The sequence below is a fragment of the Oryctolagus cuniculus genome, chromosome 4 (genome assembly GCF_051225735.1).
Source record: "Oryctolagus cuniculus isolate XC-2025 breed Fujian yellow rabbit chromosome 4, ASM5122573v1, whole genome shotgun sequence".
Taxonomy (NCBI): Eukaryota; Metazoa; Chordata; class Mammalia; order Lagomorpha; family Leporidae; genus Oryctolagus; species Oryctolagus cuniculus.
In genome coordinates, this window is record NC_142870.1 from 171,253,864 (window position 1) to 171,278,708 (window position 24,845).

Sequence of the window (24,845 nt, forward strand, 5' to 3'; positions counted from 1 at the left end):
GCCGAGTGCTCCAATGTACAGAATTAGTTGCTCGGAAGATGGAACTAAACCCAGGGCTTTATTAGACCAATCTGGCCCTCCTCATCCTGCAGGAGGTGGATGACACAGTGGTGGAGATGAAATGAGATTCAGCCTTCCTGACTCCCACCACAGGGACGTTTCCACCACATCACACATTTTTGTTTTTCCACCAGTACTGAAGCAAGCGATGCTGGTTTCAGTCTAAATGAAAACACTGGAGGTGACCCTTTCAGAAACTTTTTTTTTTTTTTTTTTTTTTACAGGCAGAGTGGACAGCGAGAGAGAGAGAGAGAGAGAGAGAGAGAAAGGTCTTCCTTTTGCTGTTGGTTCACCTTCCAATGGCCACTACGGCAGGAGCCAGGTGCTTCTCCTGGTCTCCAAAGGGGTGCAGGGCCCAAGTACTTGGGCCATCCTCCACTGCACTCCCTGGCCACAGCAGAGAGCTGGCCTGGAAGAGGGGCAACCGGGACAGAATCCGGCGCCCCGACCGGGACTAGAACCTGGTGTGCCGGCGCCGCAAGGCGGAGGATTAGCCTAGTGAGCCGCAGCGCCGGCCTCAGAAACATTTAAAGCAAGTATTTTTTCTCTCAAACCATCATAAGATATTTCTCACAGTCCTAATTAGAGTCATTTTATGTTAGCCTGATGACAAACTCAGATTCATAGTGGATTTTTTTCCTTTTATGATTAAGAAGAAAATTTTCTGATGCCTAGAAAGATTCGCAATGTTGTTTCTTCTCTCAAGACCGGAAACAAGAACAATGCATCTAAAAAGTCAACCTTCTGATTTGTGAAAGGGTGATTTCTCAAATCAGGCAGTAGAACAAGTTGAACAATGGAATATGTATCCAGATCCTGCATTGGAATTTGGGGTGCTGTCCCAAAGGAAATGTGTTGTTTTGTACTATCTTCTGCCACAATTTGCTCCTAGAGGCAATAAGCTTGCATGTGCAAAGCAAACCATCCTTGTGGCTGATGGCACATACCCAGATTGACTGACTAGACAGTGTCATTGACTCAAATCAAGGTCTAATCTACTATGTCCTTGATCCCACCCAACCACTAGTGAGAGATGTACATAGGAAGAGAATAGAGGTGGCATTATGAGTAAAGCAAGAATAATATTTATTTATTTATTTATTTATTTATTTTATTTGTATGCATCTCATAAATACAACATTATGAATATACTCGTTCTTCCCACCATACCCACCCTGTCACCAGTCCCTCTTTTCCACTCCCTCTCCTGTTTTATTCAAGAAAGAGAAATAAAAAGAAAGAAAAAGAAAAAAGAACAAATGGAGTAAAAAGAAAAAACCAATAGAAGTGTTCCTCAACTGTCTATACAAGGGCTGATCTATGTTATTGCTTCTCGAAGGTGATTTTGCTTTTTTTTTCACCCATCCTCTTTTCCCTTTCTTCCTCCCCCTTGTTTCCTTTTAGAAACTTAATCATCTTTAAAGAAGAATCCAAGTATGATACATCTTTTGTGAGCATTTAGACATCAGTATAACTTATGAGACATGATAATGCCCTCCATTTAATACACTGAAAGGAAGTAATTTTTGGGGATAATTTTACTATTAAGTCTCATAATACAACTCTTCTGGGACAGAAGTCCTGCCTAGGAAATTAGTGCACAGTGACTGCTGTTGTTTATTTAACAAATAACACTCTTATGTATGACATCAGTGAATACCCAAGGTTCGTGACATGATCTGCCTTGACTATAGAAGCTTTTTGGATCCACTAACTCAAGAAGGCCATTAAGCAAAGTGGAGGTTCTCTGCTTCCTTCAGTGAAAATTACATCCTTTGGTGGCCCCTGCTTTCCACTGGGGTCTCACACACAGGGGTCCTTTATGCAGAACATTTTTTGCTGGAATGTCTTGGCTTTGCATGCCTGAAATGTTCCCACTGGGCTTCCCAGATACATTGGGATGCCTTTAGGGCTGATTCTGATATCAGAGTGCTATTTAAAGTGATTATAATAAGAATAATATTTAAAACTGATACAAATATTTCAGCTAGATAAAAGGCACTGTTGTCATTCATTTTGTATCCTTTGCCCATGCCAATTGAGAAAAAAAAAATGATCAAAGTAGCCCAATAATGTCAAAGTAAAGCTAAATACAGTAGGATGCATAATCTGTGTTCCTTGCTTGAGGTTCAGGCTTCTCAATGCAGCCATTTGGGGGAGTCATTTGTCTCTGTCTAGGGTAGTGCTTTAACAATTGCTGATTCTATCCCCTAATACCTATGTTAATTGGCTTCTACACTGGGACAAAAATGATAAATATGAAGAAGAAGATAATTCTCCATTTCTTTGGTCCCTGTGGTCCTTGCAATGCAGTTAGAAAATTTTATGATATATACAGAGCAAGTATTTTATATTTATTCATTCAACAACTACTAATTTTTAAAAATATTTATTTATTTTATGTGAAAAGGAAAGTTATGGAGAAAGGGAGAGACAGAGGCTGAGACATCTTCCATCTGCTGGTTCACTCTCCAGATGGCCAAAATGGCTAGAAATGGGCCAATCTGAAGACAAGAGCCCGGAGCTTCTTCCAGGTCTCCAATGTGGGTGCAGGGGCCCAAGGACATGGACCATCCTCCACTGCTTTCCCAGGCCATAGCAGAGAGCTGGATCAGAAGAGGAGCAGCCAGACTTGAACTGGCACCCACATGGGATGCCAGCATCACAGGTAAAGCCTTAATCTGCTATACCACAGACCCAGCCCTTCCAAATATTAATTAAACAGCTAATATTATGGAAGATGAGTGTAATTCTGAAGCTAAAATAGACAATTGCTGCTCGGTTTCTAATGAAGGAAGTATGAAAATAAATAAGTGCAAAAAACGTGGTGTGAGAAGTCAAGGTGTGCTATAAAGAGAAATGAAAGAGGTAAAGAGAGCTATAGAGTACTGAGGATCCCTAATCCCTTTGCTGTGGTCATTCATGACCCATGTGATTAGGCTCTTGGGGTTCCAAGTGGCAGCTGACTTCTTTATGCATTTGTATATGGGCTACCTTCCCTTCGCTGCATCATTTCCCCATATCTCTCCCTGTGTGTTGCATGTTGAACTGTGCACCTCTTGTGGTGCACCTCCCACCAAAAAATAGTCATATATAAAAGCCCTAACTCCCAGGGCTCAAAATACTCTGTATTTGGAGATAGGTTCTTTAAAGATGTGATTAAATTGGCCCTGACCCAATCATTATAAGAAGAGGATTCTAGAACACACAAACGGACACAGGGGTTAAATAAGCACAAAGGAAAGACCCTATGTGGTCACAGTGAGAAGCAAGCTGTCTGCAAGCCAAAGAGAGAGGCCCCAGAAGAAACCGAACCTGCCAACACCTTGACCTTGGGCTTGTGAGGAGATAGATTTCTGTTGTTTAAGCCCTTCAGTGTGTCATATTTTATTATGGCAGCCTCAGCTTGACTTTCACTTCCTCAGGAAACTTTTTGCACAATTGTGGTTTTAGCATTTGCTTCTAAGAACCTAAACAAAGACAGTAGATATAATTTATAATGAATTATAATGGAGATTAGCCTATTGCTGGTGCCTTTTTAATATAAACAAGAAAATCTGCTTTTCTTTGATCATCATAGCCTTGACCTGTGTGGTTGTGAATGCACTAGCTCTAATTTTTAATTTGCATTTACTGTCACCCAGGAGATGAATGTAGGTCTTGCCTTTCTGTACACCTTCAGGAAAAGCCACTGATTTGTGCTCCTTTGTCATCTCATTTCAATAGCAAGGGCTTAGGTCACTGGGCTTGATGAGGGCACAGCTATTGTTAGTAAGAGGCAATGATTTAGCTTCCTCTTTATTCAGGAGACAACATGCTAGAATGCACAAGGTAAGTCTCTCCAGTTTTTGTTCAAATGAAAGAGCCATGTGTCTCCGGCCACATTCTGCAACTTTTTTTTGAAAGTCAGAAATGGTTGACTGTACAATGGTGTCCCTGAATCTGTGGCCTCTTCTCTAAGAGGATGATCCTCCATGGTCCACACTAAGAATCTTATGCCAAAGACCACTGCAATAGAAAAACCTAGGGCCGGCACTGTGGCTCACTTGGTTAATCCTCTGCCTGTGGTGCTGGCATCCCATATGGGTGCCGGTCTAGTCCCAGTTGCTCCTCTTCCAGTCCAGCTGTCTGCTGTGGCCTGGGAGGGCAGTGAAGAATGGTCCAAGTGCGTGGTCCCCTGCACCTGCATGGGAGACCAGGAGAAGCACCTGGCTCCTGGCTTCAGATGGGTGCAGCACTGACCATAGCGGCCATCTGGGGAATGAACCAATGGAAGAAAGGTATACCTTTCTCTCTGTCTCTCTCTCTCTAACTGTCTATAACTCTACCTGTCAAATAAATTTAAAAACAAAAATCTAAACTGAGAGAAGGGGATGAGACATTTACACTGGAAGAGACTTAGGGACAGGATTTTCATCTCTGATGATTGGGGTGGTATGGACACATGGTGGAGGGCATAAATATGTGAGGAAAGGAGATTCTGTTTCTTGAGTACCCTTTGTGTATCATGTATAGCTCCAGGCTCTTATACATACATTTTCTCATTCTTATTCTCTACTGATGGAGAAGTGGGGCTGAGAACGCTTGACTTGCCCAGGGCAGCATGTTGGTGGTGGAGCCAACCTCTGAGCAGAAGTTCCTGTGATTTCAGAGCTGCACTTTGTTGTTTTTTTTTTTAACTTTTATTTAATGAATATAAATTTCCAAAGTACAACTTATGGATTACAATGGCTTCCCCCCCATAACGTCCCTCCCACCCGCAACCCTCCCCTTTCCCACTCCCTCTCCCCTTCCATTCACATCAAGATTCATTTTCGATTCCGCACTTTGTAACACTATCTTGCTACAAAGGAGAAGATGAAGAGAAGATGTACCCCAGTGTGTTTGTCTTCTAGTTTCTGCTTTCTGGAAAGCAGAGAGATGCTGGTACAAGAGCACAGGCTTCTTCACATCAGACGAGAAATTGGGAAATGTTTCTGTCTTTTGAGGTTCAGGATGCACTTAGGAGAAGACACAGAGTATCCTGAACACCAGTTCCAATTGAAAGGTGATACTGGCCTGCCACTCTGGCATGGGACTGACAGTGGCATTGGCAAGAAGATCTTCATCACAAAGAAGATGTTAGTATCAGAACCTGAATTTTTCCCCAACAGCAAAAGATCTCACAGACACTCCGAACAAGCAAGCCAGTCCCTTGGCATTCTGCGCAGAGAGAGAAGAGACAGAGATCTCTAAAACTATGGGAAGCTAGGGAACCACTCAGTCCAACAGTAGTATTAGCTTCTTTATACTGCAAAATAAACCAACATACAACTTAGTAGCCTTCAAGAAACAAGAATAAGGAAGACAACTTGATGCCTCAAAAAGAACATAGCACTTCAATATTAGATGGTAAAGGTGAGATTGAAGAAATGCCAGAAATGGAACTCAAAAAATTGATCATAGGATTACTTAAAAGTAACCAGAAGCAAATGCATGAACTAATGAAATCTGTATGTGATGTGAAAGAAAATTTTTCTCACAAAATTGAGATCTTAAGGAGAAATCAAAATGAAATCTTGGAAATGAAGAATTCAATAGAACAAATAAAAAATGCAGTGGAAAGTCTTAACAACAAAATCAGTGAGCAGAAGAAAGAATACCTGATTTAGAAGACAAAACAAAGGACATTACAGTCAGACTAAACACAAGAAATTAGAAAACTAAAAAATACTGTTGGTAACTTACAGGATACTATCAAATGACCCAACATATGGGTTCTAGAAGTTCATAAAGGCATGGAAAGAGAGAAAGGATTAGAAGGCCTTTTTAGTGAAATAATAACGGAAAATTTCCCCAATTTGGAGAAAGAAAGGGACATCCAAGTACAGGAAGCACATAAAACTCCTAATAGACATGACCAGAAAAGATCTTCACCATGACACCTCGTAAAAAACCTCTCCACAGTAAAACATAAAGAAAAGATTCTAAATGTGCGTGAAAGACAATGCCAGTTTACTTTCAGAGGATATCCGATTAGACTCACAGCAGACTTCTAATCAGAAACCCTACAAGCTAGGAGAGAATGACAAGATATATTCCAAGTCTTAAGAGCCTGCCAACCAAAATACTATACTCTGCAAAGCTCCCATTTATGAACAAAGGTGAAATAAAGACCTTCTATAACAAACAGAAATAGAAAGAATTTGTCACCACCCGTCCAGTCCTGCAAAAGATGCTTTTAGTATGTGCTTCACACAGAAACACAGAAGCACAGTCATCACTATGAAAGAAAGTAAAGGAAGAAAATCTCTCAGTAAAAGTACAAAGGAAATCCAAAGTAAAAAATAGGAATATTTATGGAAAAGGGGCAGGGCAAAGTTGTTACTTATCAATAATCACCTTGAATATAAATGGCCTCAGCTCTCCAGTTAAAAGACATAGACTGGCTGAATGCAATAAAAAAAATCTATTTGCTGCCTACAGGAAACACATCTCATGAGCAAAGATGCATGCAGAGTGAAAGTGAAAGTCTGGAAAAAGATATCCCATGCTAACAGAAATGAAAAAAGGGCTCATGTAGACATCCTGATATCACACAAAATAGACTTTAACACAAAAACTGTTAAAAGAGACGAAGAAGGGTACTATATAATGATTAAGGGATCAATTGAAGAGGAAGATATAACTATTATAAACATATATGTACCCAAATACCGAACACCTAGCTATTTAAAAGAAATGTCAAGTGACCTAAAGCACTGTCTGTATATACAAAGGCTACAAAGGAACTTAACAACACTTCACTATTACATTGTGAAGATGAAGAGATTGGTGAAATGCCTGCAAAGAAATTTAAAAGATTAATCATAGGATTACTCAGAAGCAATGAGAAGCAAATTCATGAGTTTAACAAAATCTGTACATGACATGGAAGAAAAAATTTCCCATGATATTGTTATTTTGAAGAAAAATCAAACTGAAATATTGTAAATGAAGGCTTCAATATATCGAATAAAAAATACAGTGGAAAGCCTTAACAACAGACTTGGTGAGGCAGAAGAAAAAATATCTGAGCTAGAAGACAAACCTTTGGAAATATCTCAGTCAGCCAAAAAAAAAAAAAAAGAAGAAGTAGGAAGAGAAGAGGGAGAAGGGGGAGGAAGAGGAAGGGGAGGAAGAGGAGGAGCAGGAGGAAGAGGGGAAGGAGGAGGAGAGAAGTAGAAAGAGAAGGAAAAAGAGAAGAAATTGGAAAAATTAAAAACAGTGTTGGAGATATATGGGATATTGTCAAATGACCCAACATATGGGCCTAAGGAATTTCTAAAGGTTTTGAAAGAGAAAATGGATTAGAATGCCTAGTCAGTGAAATAATTATAAAAACTTCTCTAACTGGGAGAAAGAAAGGGACATCTAAGTATGTGAAGCTCACAGAACTGCTAAGAGACATGACCAGAAAAGATCTTCACCACAATACATTATAGTCAAACTTTCAACAGTAAAACATAAAGAAAAGATTCTAAAAGGTGCAAGAGAGAAATGCTAGATTACTTTCTGAGTATCTCAGATTAGACTGACAGCTAATTTCTCATCAGAAAACTTACAGTCTAAGAAATAATGGAGAGACATAGCAGATATATCAACACATAATTTTGTGTGGGTGGTAAGAAGAACATGGGTACAAAGAGGTGGTGTAGTCAAAGTAACCCTTATAGTTTTTGAGTTTCTTATTTTCTAGTGTGATAAAACTATTTCATTGTCTTTTGAAATAAAATTATAGTTAATTTTATGTACTCTTAAAATGAATTCTGATTATTCCAAACTTTCTGGGATCTTTTTTGTTCCCCACTTGTGGACATCCAATTTCTCTCTTAATACGTCTTTAAGTAATGGAGAGTAATTAGAAATTATTAAGATTAATTAAGATTCCCTGCAAGTTTATTTCAAGAAGGAATTCTTATGTTTCTTATCAATTTGCTCATTTCTCAAAACACGTGTTCTGAATTGGTATGCAGCAGAGTCATTCTGCAGAAGGTCGGAAGCTTCTTTCAAATGAGAGTTGAGTGACTTCCTCACTGTGAGTTGTGCCAGGGGGCATCCCACACCCAGAACATACCAGCAGTGATTGCAAAGTTCAGCAACTTTGCTCTGTTTCTAGGTTTCCAAATGCAATGTGTTAAATGCTGTCTCTGTATCTCATACTATGTTATGCATTCTACATAAATGGTCTTAGTTGCCTACTTTGGTGACGTATTATAATCACTATTTAACAGAGAAAACAGAGGCTTAGAGAAGTTAATGACTAATGGAAATGTACATTCTTAATGACAAATTTAGGCTAAAATTAAGGTCTCTAGATCAAAAGTCTGGACACTTAGCCACTAAGTCACATTCCACCCCCACCACACACACCTATAGATTGTATCACTGAGGGAAAAATTCTGAGAATTATACCACAAATTTTAGAATTTTTAGCAGTTAAAGTGAATTTTTGACATTAAATTGAATATCAGAATTATGAGGAGGCTGGAAAGGCTTCATACTTCTCTAAGGATGCTCAAATATGGCAATTTTTAAAAGGAGTATGAGAGAAATTTTGTATTGCAGTTTTCAGTTGGTAGTGTGAGGTACCTCCAAATGTTGCAATGCATTCTTATTCTAACCTTAAATTAAGTAATGCTGATATACTATTCTGAGATACTAGATTCAGAGACCATTTACAAATAAAAAATCCTTCATCTGATTTCCCTTGATAACCTTGCTTCGCCTACTTAAGCCCACTGTAGAGCAAACACATTTGTCTATGGAATCTTTAGTAGCAAATATTTCATCAACCCAATAAATGTCAACATGTTTGAAATTAGTAACTCTAAAAGATGTCTGAAGCTTAGCTATGCCTTTCTCAAAATAGATAGCATCTGCAGCCCTTTAGTCTACTGCCTTTATGAGGACACAACAATTGTGAAAAATAAAATCATTAAAACAATAAAGCACAAATTACTGCAGACTGGTTGCCATCCCAGGAATTACCTGCATATACATGGGCTTCCAGAACTGCCACCCAAAGCTCCAAATGACATTGGAAATCATTTTGTAGGTAGTGTTTTGGGAAGAGGAAGAACAGAAAATAAGCTACCAATACTTAGGGAATGAAAGGACATCAGCTATTATAATTCTTTATCCATCGCTTCATTTATTATTATCTCAGTTATTAGGCAGCATGACACAGTGGATAGAATGGATTTGGGATTCATGCAGCCAATGTATCTCTTCAGTCATTTCATATATGATTTATCTATGCCTTTATATTTAAAATGGTCTATTATAGATAGCACATAGGCCTTGCTTTTTAAAAATTCTGAGTCTTTTTTATTCTAATTTGATTGTTTTAAATGTTCATATTCAACATAATAATTATACAGTTGGGGTTTTCTACCATCATTTCTTTTTTTCCTGTTCTAGTCTTATCTTCCTTTGAGTTAATTGAGTTTTCTTTGTTTCATTTTGTTTTTAAAATCTCTTATATCTCATCTATCAGCTTTTAAGCCTAAACAACATTTTTTGAGATTCTAAGTTCAGTTGTTAGAACTTAAATTATGATAGCTATTTCTTAATCAAACATTATTCACACAGCATAATGGGTAATCTATTATTACTGACACCATGTAAAATCAAGATTGATGGAATATTGTTTTTTGCCCTAAAGAGGACTTAGAATTTAATGGGAAACTATGGTATACTCATAAAGACTATGTAGGTTGAGAATGGGAATACAGAAACCAATACAAATATGTTTCAGAAATATTGAAACACAGAGTAGGTAGGCTCCGGAGAGGAAGGACAAGAAGGATATTTTCATGTGAGATTAAGAAGACAGACTTTAGAAATCTTCATGTTCAGAAAGATCACGTGAGTGAACTCTGATTACCACAACGGGAGTGAAAAGTAAGTCCACGTAGGTGGGCGTGTGGTGGGAACAGAGCATAAAAGTGGGCGGACTCCAGATCACAAGCTCAGTATGGGAAATCTGGATCTCATTTCAGTGGCAAAGAGTGATTACTGAAGGGTTTTGATCACTGGAAGATATGATCTGATACAGATTTTCTAAAAATCACTCTGGTTGTTCTGTGAAAGATGTTAATTGGAGGGACAGCAGCCTGAGCAGTGAAGCCACATTCTGTTTTGAAGATAAAGAAAACAAGACTCCAACAGCTGATAACAAAATGCAGTGAGCTAAAGGAAAGGGGTTCTGGTATTCCAGAGAAGAGTAGGGTAACTGTCATCTGCATTAAGCCAAATGGAAGGGCTAGTGGCCTGCCTGAAGGGTTTGCACAGTGTGTATCTGCTGAAACATTGCACTATACCCCATACAATGTACAGGTATTACATGTTAATCCAAAATTTAAAAAATAAATGAAAAGTAACAGTAGGTAATGAGATGTACCCAAGTCTCAAAATATTAAAAGGAAGCATGAGAAAGACAATACTGATTCCTAATGTATTTTTAATATGGTTGTCTTTGGTGTTGTTTAAAATTTCATATCGTGTATTCATGTAAGTGCTTTTGATGATATTGAGAATGCTAATATAACATGATTCTTTCACAATGAGGATACATTGACATTTGCAGTCAAAACTTCTTTAACTTGAATGTGAAAGATTTCAATGTATGTATCTATGTGAGTCCTAAATGGAAGAGGAAGAAAGTGTGTGTCATTTGCGTTTTCTTGTGACTGTTTCAAGGAAATACACTTTCTGTTTAAAACATAACAAAATACATTTTGACCTATTCTTGAATAGATTTCATACACATTGTGTCAGCAAGCCATTTGCTGCCTTTCCCTTTCCATCTTAAGCTAGATATTTGATTGACTTTGAGACTATATTTGATTGACAGACATAGCAATTTAAATATAAACACTTTGTTAACCCTGCAGGAACATCTTCACGAAAGTACATGATGGAGATAGACACACAAGCAGATGTGCTGATTTGGAAGCCAACTGCATTATAGTACAACACGATAGAAGTGATGAGTCAAATGGAAGGCTGTGTCAAACTGTTCCAAAGATATTTTTCCCACACTATTTGAATCAGCAGCTCCACGAAGGAATGTGCAAAGGCTGAGCACTCTCTTGCCCTCTTAGAACTTTAGCTTTTACTCTATATTCTCCTTTTTGTTTCCCCAAACCTGAGATGGTTCCAGAAGGTTGTTCAAACTCTGTCCTATGACTCTGATGATGTCTTGACTCTTTAGAATGAATTATAAACTTGAATCATTACTTGTGGGTGAGTCAATGAACCAAAAAATCTGAGCATTCCATAACACTTAATAAGCTCTAACCATGAAGCAGGTACTAGACTAAATGTTTTACATGCATTAACTCATTTAGTCTTCACGACAACCAAATGGGTAATACATTATCTTAATTTCACAGACAAGGAAGCTGAAGTTTCAAGAGCTTAAATGTCTAATGGCTAATATCTGGAAAGTCGCAGCTAGAATTAGAATCAGGAAATCTGTCCCACACCCCTAGTTTTTCAAATTTGGGGTTCTACTACACATTGGTCATCATTATTAGAAAATATTTCAAAACGCAAATTGTAGTGATGAGTCATAAGAAAATACTTTCTAATGGTAGTCGTCTTGCACAACTGTACATCACAGATTCTAAAGCTCTTTCACTTATGTCAATGAATATAATTTTTCTAAAAATACTGCAAAATGTGTATCTCCATTTCAGATACAATAATATAATGAAGTGGCTAGTGAGTTTTTCAAGGTTATGCCTGGGAGAAGCTGAATCGGTTTTTAGAATGTTAGTCTTGGGTTCAAATCTAGAATAAACTCTTTACGAGGAAGTAAATTCACTGAGCTGAACTATTTCGTTCAGTACAACGTCTGTCACTTGGCACCTGGGTAACACGTAATTGGTCTTTCAGTTGTCCAACCCATGGAAACTTTTGATATCATCTAATATGTTGGACTAGAATAAGGAAAAGAGATGTTAGGTGGGCATTTCCAGTGGTTGAGATGCCTGTGTCCTATATCAGAGTAACTGGTTTGGATTTGTAGTTCTAGCTCCTGACTCTACCTTCCTGCTAAAGCAGACCCTGGGAGGCAGTTGTGACGGCTCAAATACTTGGTTTCTGGGAGCCTGGATTGTGTTCTTGGATCCCAGCTTCACTCCCATTTCAGTCCTGGCTGTTGAAGATTACTGGAGTCCACAAGCACCCATCACTAATAAGGTTCTCTGCCCTTCTCCGTTGGTGTAGTGTCCGAGGGGCCTAACAAAGAGTGGAGACTTTCACCATCTCCTGGTGCTTGTGAAGCCGAATACATCACAGTGTCAGCGGATATCATATTGAATGTGCACTTGAGGTTTTCCTGACTCCAGATGGCCTCCTCCCAGCTCTCTTCCTATTTTGCTGACAAACTAGGTGACCTACAGGGTAAGTTCTATCTCCAGAGAATCTATGAATCTTCTCCCAGTTATGTTTCAATATAAATTCCACTATTTTTGAGAGCAGTCTTAGGCTCTGCTCTGTGTACACTCTGTTGCAAATGAAATCAGTTCCTTTGGGGAGGGATTTGGAACTCTGTTCAGTGGCCTGCTGCTCTGAGCCTGCGCTGTGGTCCTGGTAGGGGAAAACAGCACCGTAGTCTCTGAGAGAGAGCTCTGTCGTCAGAGTTGAGCACTCTGCGGATGAAGGGAACAGCAGCCACAAATGTCTTTGGCTTCTTGGTGTGGTTCCTCTGGCCCATGAGGCTGATAAAGGCAAGGAGGGCCCAATGTTCCAGGTGGTGCCTCTCCCAGGAATGAGTTCCATTTCATGAGTGGGTGTGAGTCAGGAAAATGGATCTCCCACCTCCTGGTGGTACTCACCTGGAACTTAGTTCAGATGACAGGCTGTGAAATTTGACCCTCAGCCTCTCTGGGAATTCAGTCCCTTGACTGGGAGCCTAGAGCAAAGGCAGATTAGTATCCTGTCTGTGACATTGTGGAGTGGAGTTTCTGTCTCACAGGCTGTGGGAGGGGAAGGAGGGAACAGCCTGTGTTTCAAATACAAGTCTCTTCTAGCTCTTACGGATTTACAGCAGATTCTCTTGAGTATTATTTTCATATGCTGTATGGCCTTGGAACCATTTTATAATCTTTTAATTTTTTAAAAAAATATTTTTACTTGTTGTGGAGATCCTTAGGCTGTCATGCCATACATGGGACTCCTCTCTGTTTTACTTCTTGAAGTTTAATGTGCATTAATATCAAAACAAAGAAGCCTCAGTTAAAGAACAAAAACAGGGTTGCAATGATACCTTAGTTCAGAAACAGGTATTTTTGTGCAAGTGATTTTTGAGGAGGGCTTCGAGGAGAGAGAGGGTAAGGAAGGCAAAAGGGGCAGGAGGAACACTAAGCAAAGATGTGGTCTCAGCTGGAAACCAGCCTTGCTCTGATCCCATGAGAGCTTGGAAATGTGATTTATGCCGAAGACTTGGCCCCATCTTGAGACAGGGCAGTCATTTATTGAGTTCAGTTTATCTCTGGGGAGTGACTGCCTCTTTGGTAATGGTTCATCAGTGCCAAAGGGAATTTTCCAAGCCAAAAGGCCAGCTGAGAGCAGTTAACAACCAACACTAACAACAGGTGGGGGGTGCACTTGCCAGGTAGAGAGGAGAGTGGCACATGAGTATCACCTGTCACTTCTTACCATGCATTTATTCTGCTACTCATTCATTGAGGTAGACCTGTTTCAGAGACCAGAGATACAAAGAGAAATGAGAATCGACCTGTGCCTTCCATAGGTCATAAAAATGATGGAAATAAGAGACTGTTACAAGCAATGAGCCAAGACAGGTGAATGGAAAAGCAAGCTTATCCATGGTATTTAAAACAATACAGCCAAATTGGCAGTCTCCTGGTGCTCCCCTCCCATTGGAATAGATACATTCATAGCGCTGAAGTATCCAGTTCAACATCACACACACTGTCGTCTCACTCATTTTGACAAGGTGAATGAGCACCTGGACAGGCAGTATTGCTATGAAGATTGAAAAAAATAAAGTGTCCTAAGGTTCAGGAGCTAACTTTGCAATGGGAACATTGAGAAGCTGATCAGGAGATGTAGAAGATCAGGGGAAACATCACGTCTGGACTGAGAATTTGCCTACCTCCGTTGAGTTCTACTTCGGGGCTCTTTTATAAACTACAGACACAAACACAGGAGGAGAAAGGGTTCTTGTGGAATTCCCTAGAGTTTATATTGACTCATGATCGTGTTAAATACATCAGCCATCACATTATGCACTGCTAGAGTAAATCCACTGTTATAATTTACCACGGTTATAAATAAAAATAGTGTTGTTTTTGCTTCCAGAAATGTAGCTATGCATTCTGAAATAAATATAATTACATTTATTGGCACACTTAAAATGGGTAACTTTGTAAAAATTATCCATGTGTGTTCAAAAGGAGACAGCAGAGAAAAGAAACTAAGAAGACCATTCAGAGCACGATAACAATTGGGAAATTATTTTTTACCTACCAGTGAAACATGAGAGTATGTTCTGAAAAATCTGTCTTCACAGCACCTTAATCCTATTGCCTACATACCCGAACTCCAACTAAGTGGTCCCTATTGGTGCAAATTAGGGGAAATAGGACAGAGTGGCCTTTTCTAGGGTTGCCATACACAAAGCACCAATCACGAAGGTGGTATAAAACAACAGAAATGTGTGCTCTCACCGTTCCCAGGAGGAATGTGTGTTTGGTGTCAAATGAGGGATTCTGAGCTGGGATCCATTGAGACGCTGTCTGATGACACAAAACTGTGTGCCTTGGCTCCCAGACCCACCACTCCAACCTCTGTGTCTCTACACCTTCATGAAACTATTTTCCTAAAAAGGTCATAATCTGTTCTACTGACAATTTGTATTTCAGCATATCTTTCTTGGGATCACAACTCAGCCTATTATGTATATATATATATATATATATGCATTATGTCCCACAAATATCCACACCCTTCCTACACACAAAATCCACTCATCCCATCATGCCTTCCACCATCCCATTTTGAATGAGTTCTGTGTCTTATCCAAATACACTCAACTCAAAACAACCTAAATATCATCTTTTAAACCTACTATGTCAAATGTTGTGAGACTTTGGATCTTGTTCCTCCTGAGATAAAAATCCCTCCCCTTGGTCAACCTGAGAAACACAGGATAAAAGGTATCTCCTTCTAATATACAATGACTAGACAAGTACAAGGTAGAAATTTCCCATCCAAGAGGGAGAAACTAGAGCCAAAAAATGCATGATTAGCCTAAATCAGGTTTGCCACTTCGTGGGGCAAATTCTGCTAGGTTCCATGGCCTGAGTAGAGTTCTTTTTGTTGCCTCCTGTCTGTTTCTAGATCCACACCTTTGGCCCTGGTCAGTGATGCTGCTCGCTTGAGTCTGGGTGGCAACCCAACAGCTTAAAACCTAGGAGGTCCCGTGGACTCTGGGCTCCTTATCCTCATCTGTGACTGCCTTAGGAATCACTCTTCCTTTATTTGATCCCATCCCAGTCCCACTCAGTGCAACCATGCAGTAGTTTTGCTGGTATAAAATTCTCAAAAGCCTCGAGGGTCTTTGATAACATTGAGTATCCACAAAATGAAACATGATGCCTTTGCACATGTTCCCTGGATAACCACATGTCACTCTGCAGCTACAGCTGGGATGATTGCTTCAATCGTGAGTCATTTGCCTTCAGCAATCTGTGTAGCACATGGTTGTCCAGCCACAGCTTTGGCCCTGTTTCTGGACCGTGCTATCCGAAGAGGCCAAGAATATTCCAAAACATCCTGTGCAGTTTCCTTTTTGTCCTGTAGATCCTTGATTGATTGCTTTCCTTTTACAGTTTACTATTAGTACAAGGGAGAAACCAGGTCACTCCTTGCACTCTGTTTGGAAATATGTGCAGAACTAAGTATCAAAGTTCATCACTTGCATGCTCCATTAAAATACAACACAGCGATTTCCACATTTTTAATTAATTGTTACAGCAGCCACCAGTTTCCTGGTACTAATGTCTCTATTAGTTATCTAGTGATGCTTTGACAAAGTACCATAAGCTAGGAACCTTACGATGACAGAAGTGTATTATTTCAATATTGTGGAGTCCACAAGTCAGAAACTCAGTGCTTAGGGTCAATTCCTTCTGGGTGCTTTGAGACAGAACTCTCAGCACACTGGAGTGACTTCTTCCCTCCTAGCATACCATGGCAGGTGCACCCCTGTGGCCTCTGCCTCCATCCTCCTGATGTCCTGCTTGTGTCTGTGTCTTCACATGACCATACTCTCAGAAGGTCACAGTCATGTTGAATTCAGGACCCACTTGGCTCCAGTACAACCTCATCTTAATGAATTATATCTGCAACAACCTTATTTCCAAATAAGGTCATGTTTGGAAGTACTGGAAGCTAGGACTTCAACATAGCCTTTTAGGGGGAGAGGTGCACATTTAGAAAAGGCAAGAATATGTTTTATCAACATACCTTCTCTTTCACTTACAAGTCTATGTAGAAGAGGCACAGGCACAATGACCTTGAATATATATCCAAGAATGCATTCCACAATCTATTGAAAGCAACAGCAACCAGGATTCCTTTTCTTGCTCAACAGTGTAAGTGGATGAATGCAGGCCTTTATTTTATGCTTTCCTGAAACTCACAAAAATGACAGCAAAGAGATAAAACAAAGTAGAAACAGTTCAGAGTGGAAAATACAGGGGAGGAAGTGAGAGCTGTGTAATTCCAGAATCCAGAGAACGGTAGACAAGTGATAACTGACCTGAGAGACCTGTGGAAGCTGAAACCTAAGTTGTCAGTGTGGACAATGTAGAGGACTGCAGTCTGCACGTGAGAACTTTACTGAATGGGGTTCCAAGAACTAAAATTGGGGAGCAACTGGGACTAGCAATTCCGTGACTGAAAGGACATTACCAACAGGTTTGCCCAGTTTCCTTCCTAAATCCCCTTCAACTGGGAAGCTGCTTTTCTTCTGTCCCAGCAGGGGGCTGGAGGCTTACTTTCTGGGGAGTTTGAAGCAGACAGACTCCAGATCTGGGGAATCCCACATATACCTGAAATTACAGAATTGAAGTGAAACTCTGGCAAGCCAATCTAGACTGACACACCGTCCGCCCCCGCCTCTGTCAAGAGAGGATTCCTGTCGGGAAAAACTTACAATTCCAGGAAAAAAAGACATAGAGTTACAGAAAACTGTTGGGTCTTGCCCATACCACCATGGGTGAAGCCACCACTGGGGAAGCCACATCCTCAGGTAAGCGGTGGAGTAGCAACTTCTTGCAACACACACGATAAAAGAAGAACCATGAAGTAGCTGGACAGAAACGTTAGCCTCACAAACTGAAAACAAAGCAAACAAGGGAAATGAGAGGAAATACAGATAAGACAGAGATGGCAGAAGGGAACTTGAAAGGGAATATAGTATCCTCAGAAAATGTAGATGCTCCCATATCGGGAAACAGAAATACAAACTGAAGCAAAAGCACCACTCAGAAGACAGCAAACAAAGTGATGAATGCTTGAAATGCAGAATGGGTTCACAGAAATGACAAGGATTAGAAAAGAAAAATTGAATAAACTTCAAAAAATTAAGAAAGGAAAATAGAGAGTTATTTTTAAAAGTCGAAGGTGATTCCAGGAAGCATAATATCTGGAAAATAAAAATTTCATGAAAAAGAATCAATAATCCAAGAAAATGTTGCCAAGTTGAAAGGTAAGATAATTTATATTCAAAGTGTATTAATTGTACCCAGTGAAGGAAAAATCATGTATTTCTATATATTCTAAGCAATATCATAATGAATGTTTGTTCTCCAGAGCACTTCCAAAAAAATGAAAGACCTCAACATGTCATGGTGAGGGGACAAGCATTTGGACAGTGGTTACGTCCTGCTTGTGATGCCTGTATCTATGTCAGAGTGTGTGTGTGCAAGTCTTGGCTGGGTCCAGTTCCAGCTTCCTGCTAATGCACACACTGTTTCAAGTAGTTGAATCCCTGTCACCCACTGGAGAGACCTAGGTAGGGTCCCAGGCTCCTAGCTTTAGTCTGACCCAGTCCTGGCTGCTGCAGATATTTGAGGAATGGATTGGCAGATGGAAACCTCTCTCCCTCTCTCCTCTCCCTCTCTCTCCCTCTCTCCTCTCCCTCTCTCTCTCTCTCTCTCTCTCAAAGCCTTTGAAATGAAATGAAATTACTAATTTTAAAAAGCCACAGAGAGGCCGGCGCCGCGGCTCACTAGGCTAATCCTCCGCCTGCGGCACTGGCACACCGGGTTCTAGTCCCGGTCGGGGCACCAGATTCTGTCCCAGTTGCTCCTCTTCCAGGCCAGCTCTCTGCTGTGGCCCGGGAGTGCAGTGGAGGATGGCCCAAGTGCTTGGGCCCTGCACCCCATGGGAGACCAGGAGAAGCACCTGGCTCCTGGCTCCTGCCATCGGATCAGCGCAGTGCGCCGGCCGCAGCGCGCCGGGCATGGCGGCCATTGGAGGGTGAACCAACGGCAAAGGAAGACCTTTCTCTCTGTCTCTCTCTCTGTCCACTCTGCCTGTCAAAAAAAAAAAAAAAGCCACAGAGAGAATAAAATAATAATATACATAGAACATGGAATCAGATGACTTGATATTTCTATACAGCAATGCTGGAAGCAATGGTCCCAGTAATCTGAGTGATAAAATAATATCCAATAGATTCCAACAACCACTAAAATTATAATAAAAATGGATCTTTTCATATAAGTGAATTCTCAAAACATGTATTCCTTTATCATTTTCAAGAAGATAATTGGCTGTGTGTTTCACCAAAATTATGTACTAAGTCAAAGAGGAGGAAGACACGGTCTGTAGTATGCAACAGAAGAGAAAGGGAATACTGGCAGGATGGCCAATACAGATGCAGACTTGGTAAGAACAGGGTGGTCCAGGAGGTCAAGACATGAGGAGTTATGGGACTTTGATGATCTGATGGAGGGGTGGGACTGGTATGTGGTCAATTTGGGGAACAAATCCCAGTACTTGTCCATCTCTGTGGATGTGCAACAACATGAGTGATATTCTGAAGAAGAACTGAATGGGGATGTAGATAAGGCTTATCTATGCTATATTTATGAAAGGGCATCTATGTGTCCATTTCTGTGAGACAGCACAAGAAATGAGGCGGATCCACAGCAGTTAGCTGTATGACAACAGGTGCTCATGCAGTAACAGATGTAGATTATGTAGATTTTAAAGGAGAGTGCTATGAGCGGAAAAAAAGTGAGAACCAGAATGAGATTTAAAAGCTGCTATAATGTGTAAATTAAGAACATGAGTAGATAAATAAAAGGATAAATGTTGAACACATTAGAACACAATAGTAAGGGGTGGGATAAAGGCTTTATGGAAATAAAGGGGCTATGCCTATAAACTGACAGGACCATGCCATTTGTCTTCCTGTGCCTCTCTAAGTTCTAAATGGAAGCTCTGCAGGTGCTACCCAGTGCCTGGCTGGAACCTCTCTGGGTCTTCCATTGTATCTGCAAAGAGAAGAGAGCAAACACACTTCTTCTGATTCTCTAGATACCCAATGACGCAATTTCTAAATGGCTAAAGAGATTTTAATGCACAGATAGAAATGAGTATATAAAATTTTCATCTTTGTAGTAAAATTACATAATCCAAAGAAGTTACACACACACACACATACACATATACACACATACAATGGAAAATGACACCTTTTCTTTTTCTTTTTTTTTTAATTTGACAGGCAGAGTCAGACAGTGAGAGAGAGAGAGAAAGGTCTTCCTTCCGTTGGTTCACCCCCTAAATGGCCCCTACGGCTGATGCGCTGCGCCGATCCAAAGCCAGGAGTCCGGTGCTTCCTTCTGGTCTCCCATGCAGGTGCAGGGCCCAAGCACTTGGGCCATCCTCCACTGCCCTCCCAGGCCACAGCAGAGAGCTGGACTGGAAGAGGAGCAGCTGGGACTAGAACCCGGCGCCCATATGGGATGCCGGCTCCGCAGGTGGAGGATTAACCAAGTGAGCCACGGCGCCAGCCCCAATGACACCTTTTCTAACACAGGCACATAATATATATACATATACATATAAAACAATGACAATAACAGTTTCTGTGTTTAGGATTATTTGAAAATTAAAATAAAAGTATGTATGCAAAATACTTACTCTAATACCCAGTCCAGGGTAAAGCAACCAATAAACAGTAGCTATATTAAATGAGTTGTCTATAAAAATGTGCTTTGAAGATAGTTAGTTGAAATTCTAAGTGACAATATAAGAAATGTAGATGGCTAGGTATCTTAATAGGAAAGACAAATTTTATTTCATTGTATTCATTTAGATTTGAAGTATAAAATTAGAGTCCCCAATTATATCATCATTAAGTGATTAACATTTATTATGAACCTGCTATGTACTGTGTAAATCTGTCTTTTTCAATATATGATAATATGTTTGAGCTCCAGAGGGTTTCAAATTCCAAAATTTTCCCTGGCAAGATGTGGCATAAGTTATTCTCCAAGTGTATTTTCAGGACAGGGTCTTCTGTAATCTGTTCTGTTTCTGGCCTATGATGAGATAAGAAAACTATTGAGAGTAAACACAAATTTTTACAGCAATTTCACAAAATAATTTTATCTCTTGAATTTGAAAGTTACAATTTTGGACTTTCATTTTTAGCTCATTTTTCTGGTAATTTATTTGATTATTACAGTTGACAAAATGTTTTCTCCACAATGGATTAGGCAGAAAATAACCATTGCTCATCATAGATAGATTAAAGATAGTTTGAAAAGTCTGTATCCAAAGTAAGTTCTTTTTTTAATCACTCCATTAGAAGATTTCACTCTATTTTCTTTGTAGAAATTATTAGTATCTGGGTGAGTATTTAACTTTGTGGTTAAAATGCTGTGTTCCATGTTGGAGTGCCTGGGTTTGGTACCTAGCTCTGGCTCTCGTCTCCAGCTTCCTGCTAAAACAGATCTGAGGAGGCAGTGGTGATGGATCAAGTAGTTGAGACCCTGCCACTCACATGGGTGGGAGACCTGGGCTGAGTTCTTGGCTCCGAGCTTTGGCATAGCCCAGTCCCAGATGGGATCTCTCTCTCCCTCTCCCTCTCCCTCTCCCTCTCCCTCTCCCTCTCTCTCTCTCTCTCTCCCTCCCTAGCCCTCCCTCTCTCTGCCTCTCAAGTAAACATGTGAAATCACTATCTGAGTTAACATGTTTGTGGAATTTTGTCTCTCTCCTTTCCTTACAGAATAATCTCTGGAAGGAAGAATCTTCTCTGCATTCTTCACTAACAGGTAGAACAGTGTCCGGCATCTTCTTGTCGCTCCCCGTCTTCGTGGAGGAACGACACAGGACCCTGCGCTGTTCTTTCGTCTGCTCGGCCCTCCCCGGGTTTGCTGCTGGTTCTTCCCGGGTTGGCTACTATCCCTTCCACCTCTGTGGAAGGGCAGTTCCCCCTGGCCACATTCCCCACTTCCGCAGGGGAGCGGCACACCGTCGGCCGGCTTTCTCAGGGGCTGCACAGGTGTTCCCCTTAGATGTTCCCCTTAGATGTTCCTGGTGCATGTTGTCTCTCTCCTCCTTTATAGTCCTCTTCCACCAATCCCAACTCTGCTACCCACATGCCGAGTACGCTGCTCTCCTCCAATCAGGAGCAAGTCCTACAGTTTATTGGTTGAACTGGAGGCAGCTGTGCAGAAGCTGTTTACTTCTCTCCCAGCGCCATATTGTGGGAGAGCAGATGCATAGAATAAGTCTTAATTCCAGTAACTCAGTCTAGTCCGGGCTGCTCCCCACACTTCTGATTGATAAATAGATTTAATTGGGAAAATAAATAGATTGGATTTTAGTTGCACTTACAACTGTTGTCATACAAGAGGCAGAGATCAATTGGCAAAGCTCTGTCTACTTGGGCCTTCTAGTGGTAGTAAGATAGGGAGTCCTGTGCCTCTTCCTGGACTTCCAGGATCTGTGACTCCTGGAAAATTTGGGGACTTTATAAAGAAGCATCTCTTGAATGATAAAGTTTTACTTTCTGACAAGTTAGCAGGCTACTTATAGACATTTTTAAAGCTAATGATTTCTAATAGACTATATATTAAAATATTTGTGTTGAATATAATATATGCATATGGTAACCAACTCCATTTAAAAATGTTTTCCACTTCTTTTCTGACTAGGTCTTAATCAAGATTGACCTCCTTTGCCCTAATAGTGTGAATTATAGATTCTTCACTGTCATGTTGAAAAGAAAGTTGATTTGGATCCCTGGATGACTAAAGCTGGAAGGATATTTTTAGTGACTCTAATGACTGATCTTGAGGTTTGCTGCCAAGACAGTATTAGAAACTGCTACTGAAGTTAGGGGTCACATAAAGGCCTAGGTGGAAGGGTCTGGGGGGTAGTGGGGTGGGGGATGGGCAGTAGAGAAAATTGCCTTCCAATTACATAATAGCAAAGGCCACAGGCGTCCTCAGAGAAGGTCAGAAATGCAGCGACTGCAGCCATGACATAATAGACAATTTGATGATAGTAACTAAGAAAGCACAAAAGACATCGAATCTCCCCCCTACAGATAAAGCTGTCTGAGGTAGATCAGTTTAGTCATGGTTGTTGTTAGGAAATTGCTCTTGTTTGATGTTCCACAAGCAGATCATGTAGTTTCCTAGGAAACATCCTTTCTCACGTAAATCTAATTCTCCCACGTTGCAGGATCTGATGAGTCACTCAGCCTGACTTTTTGCTCACGTCTCTCTACCCATTAAAAAAGACCCACCAGCTGGAAATCTTCTAAATGAAATGAATTTATTAGCTCCTTTCACCTTGTTCTTCACTTAACTCTTGTGTTTCTTGCTCATAATTCTAACTGCTTCCCTGATGTGAAGGGCCAGAAATAATGAAAGTGCTGGCTGTGTGATGGGAGCAAGTGTTGAGCATTGAGTTCTCTCAATTTCTTGATTATTAGACTATATTTCAGCTGCTAGGTTTAAATGGAAAACATTACATGCAAAGAGACATTTTTGTCTTGTAACTAGTAGTGGAATTTGCTGTCAGTTTCATTTAAGATTCTCAGTCACACCCAGTTGTTATGACAGAGAGAGTGGGAGAGAGAGAGAGAAAGGAAGGAGAAAAGGGAACATACAACTGAGATAATTTATGCAGATGTTTTTATTCTTACCTGAAACCCAATAACTATAAGTACCATGATGAAAAATCTAGAATCTAAAGATAATCAAAATATAGCTCTAATTCTTTTGTGAAATGCAGATGTACATTATATTTGTAAGAAATCAAAGAGACATGTTCGCCACTCCTAAACATGCTGAAAACACACTTAACGAAGCTTCCACTTCCTAAGCATCGTTGTCTCTATGGTAACATGGGCACTGATGTGAGTGATAGAGGGAAGTCTGTTGAGATCTGAGGTGAATAAAGGGCTCTCAGAGCAAAGAAAGAAAATCACTGAGTTTTTTCCAGGAGATGACGAGAAGCACTCCCTATGGAACGGAGCAAACGACTGAATAGGGGCCTTTTCTTGCCTGGTCCATGCCCTGAGACAGTCACATTGTCCTCTGTTCTTTTTCTTGCTTTTTGTTGCATGTATTAAATCCTTGCTATGCGACTGGACAGTGCTAGTGGCTTTCCTTATGTTTCCTTGTGTAAAATGAGGTGTGGTATTATTACTCCCATTTTATAGATGAGAAAATCAAGATCTAGTGTTGGTTAATGCTTTGCCCACTGCCACATAGTTCTTGTCTCAGGTCAGATTCCCTTCATCTGTATCACTATTCTACATTCTTTATATCCCAGGTACACTAATGATTTTCTTCAGAAGGAGAGATTGTAGCACTCTGAAAATGCCTGTAAGCTGAGCCATCCAGCTGCCAGTTTTATATAAGCAGCTATAAATGTATCTCAAGCTTGGATTGGTGTCACCAGCACAACTCTAACAAAGACGTGACCATTGAGGTCTGGACTTGACCTTTACAGGGAAGTTGCTGGGGGCAACGTGCTCTTTCCAAACCAGCATCATGCATTCTCCAGAAAGCAATTTCAATCCTGGGATATGAGAAGTAGATGACCCATTCTCCAATCACCTTTTATTCCTAATGACGTTTATCATACGGATGTGGAGAGACAGAGCTTTGCAGGGACACATTTCACTGAGTGACGAGGATAACAAATCATCTTTAGTTAGAACCATGACAATAAACCTGCACGAGGGCTCACTTCTAGCTGACTCCTGTGTCAAGAATCTTAGTCAACAACTGATCTGATGAATGGGCTTGATTTTCTTGAAAACTAGTTGTTCAGCTCCAAGACAATGCATAAGTCAGTCCTTAACCAACCACCTTAAAACTATGTGACACAGCCGGCACCGTGGTTCACTAGGCTAATCCTCCGCCTTGCGGCGCTGGCACACCCGGTTCTAGTCCCCGTCGGCGCACCGGATTCTGTCCCGGTTGCCTCTCTTCCAGGCCAGCTCTCTGCTGTGGCCTGGGAGGGCAGTGGAGGATGGCCCAAGTGCTTGGGCCCTACACCCCATGGGAGACCAGGAGAAGCACCTGGCTCCTGCCTTCGGGTAGGCGCGGTGCACCGGCCACAGCGGCCATTGGAGGGTGAACCAACGGCAAAGGAAGACCTTTCTCTCTGTCTATCTCAGTGTCCACTCTGCCTGTCAAAACAAAACAAACAAACAAACAAACAAAAAACTATGTGACACACAG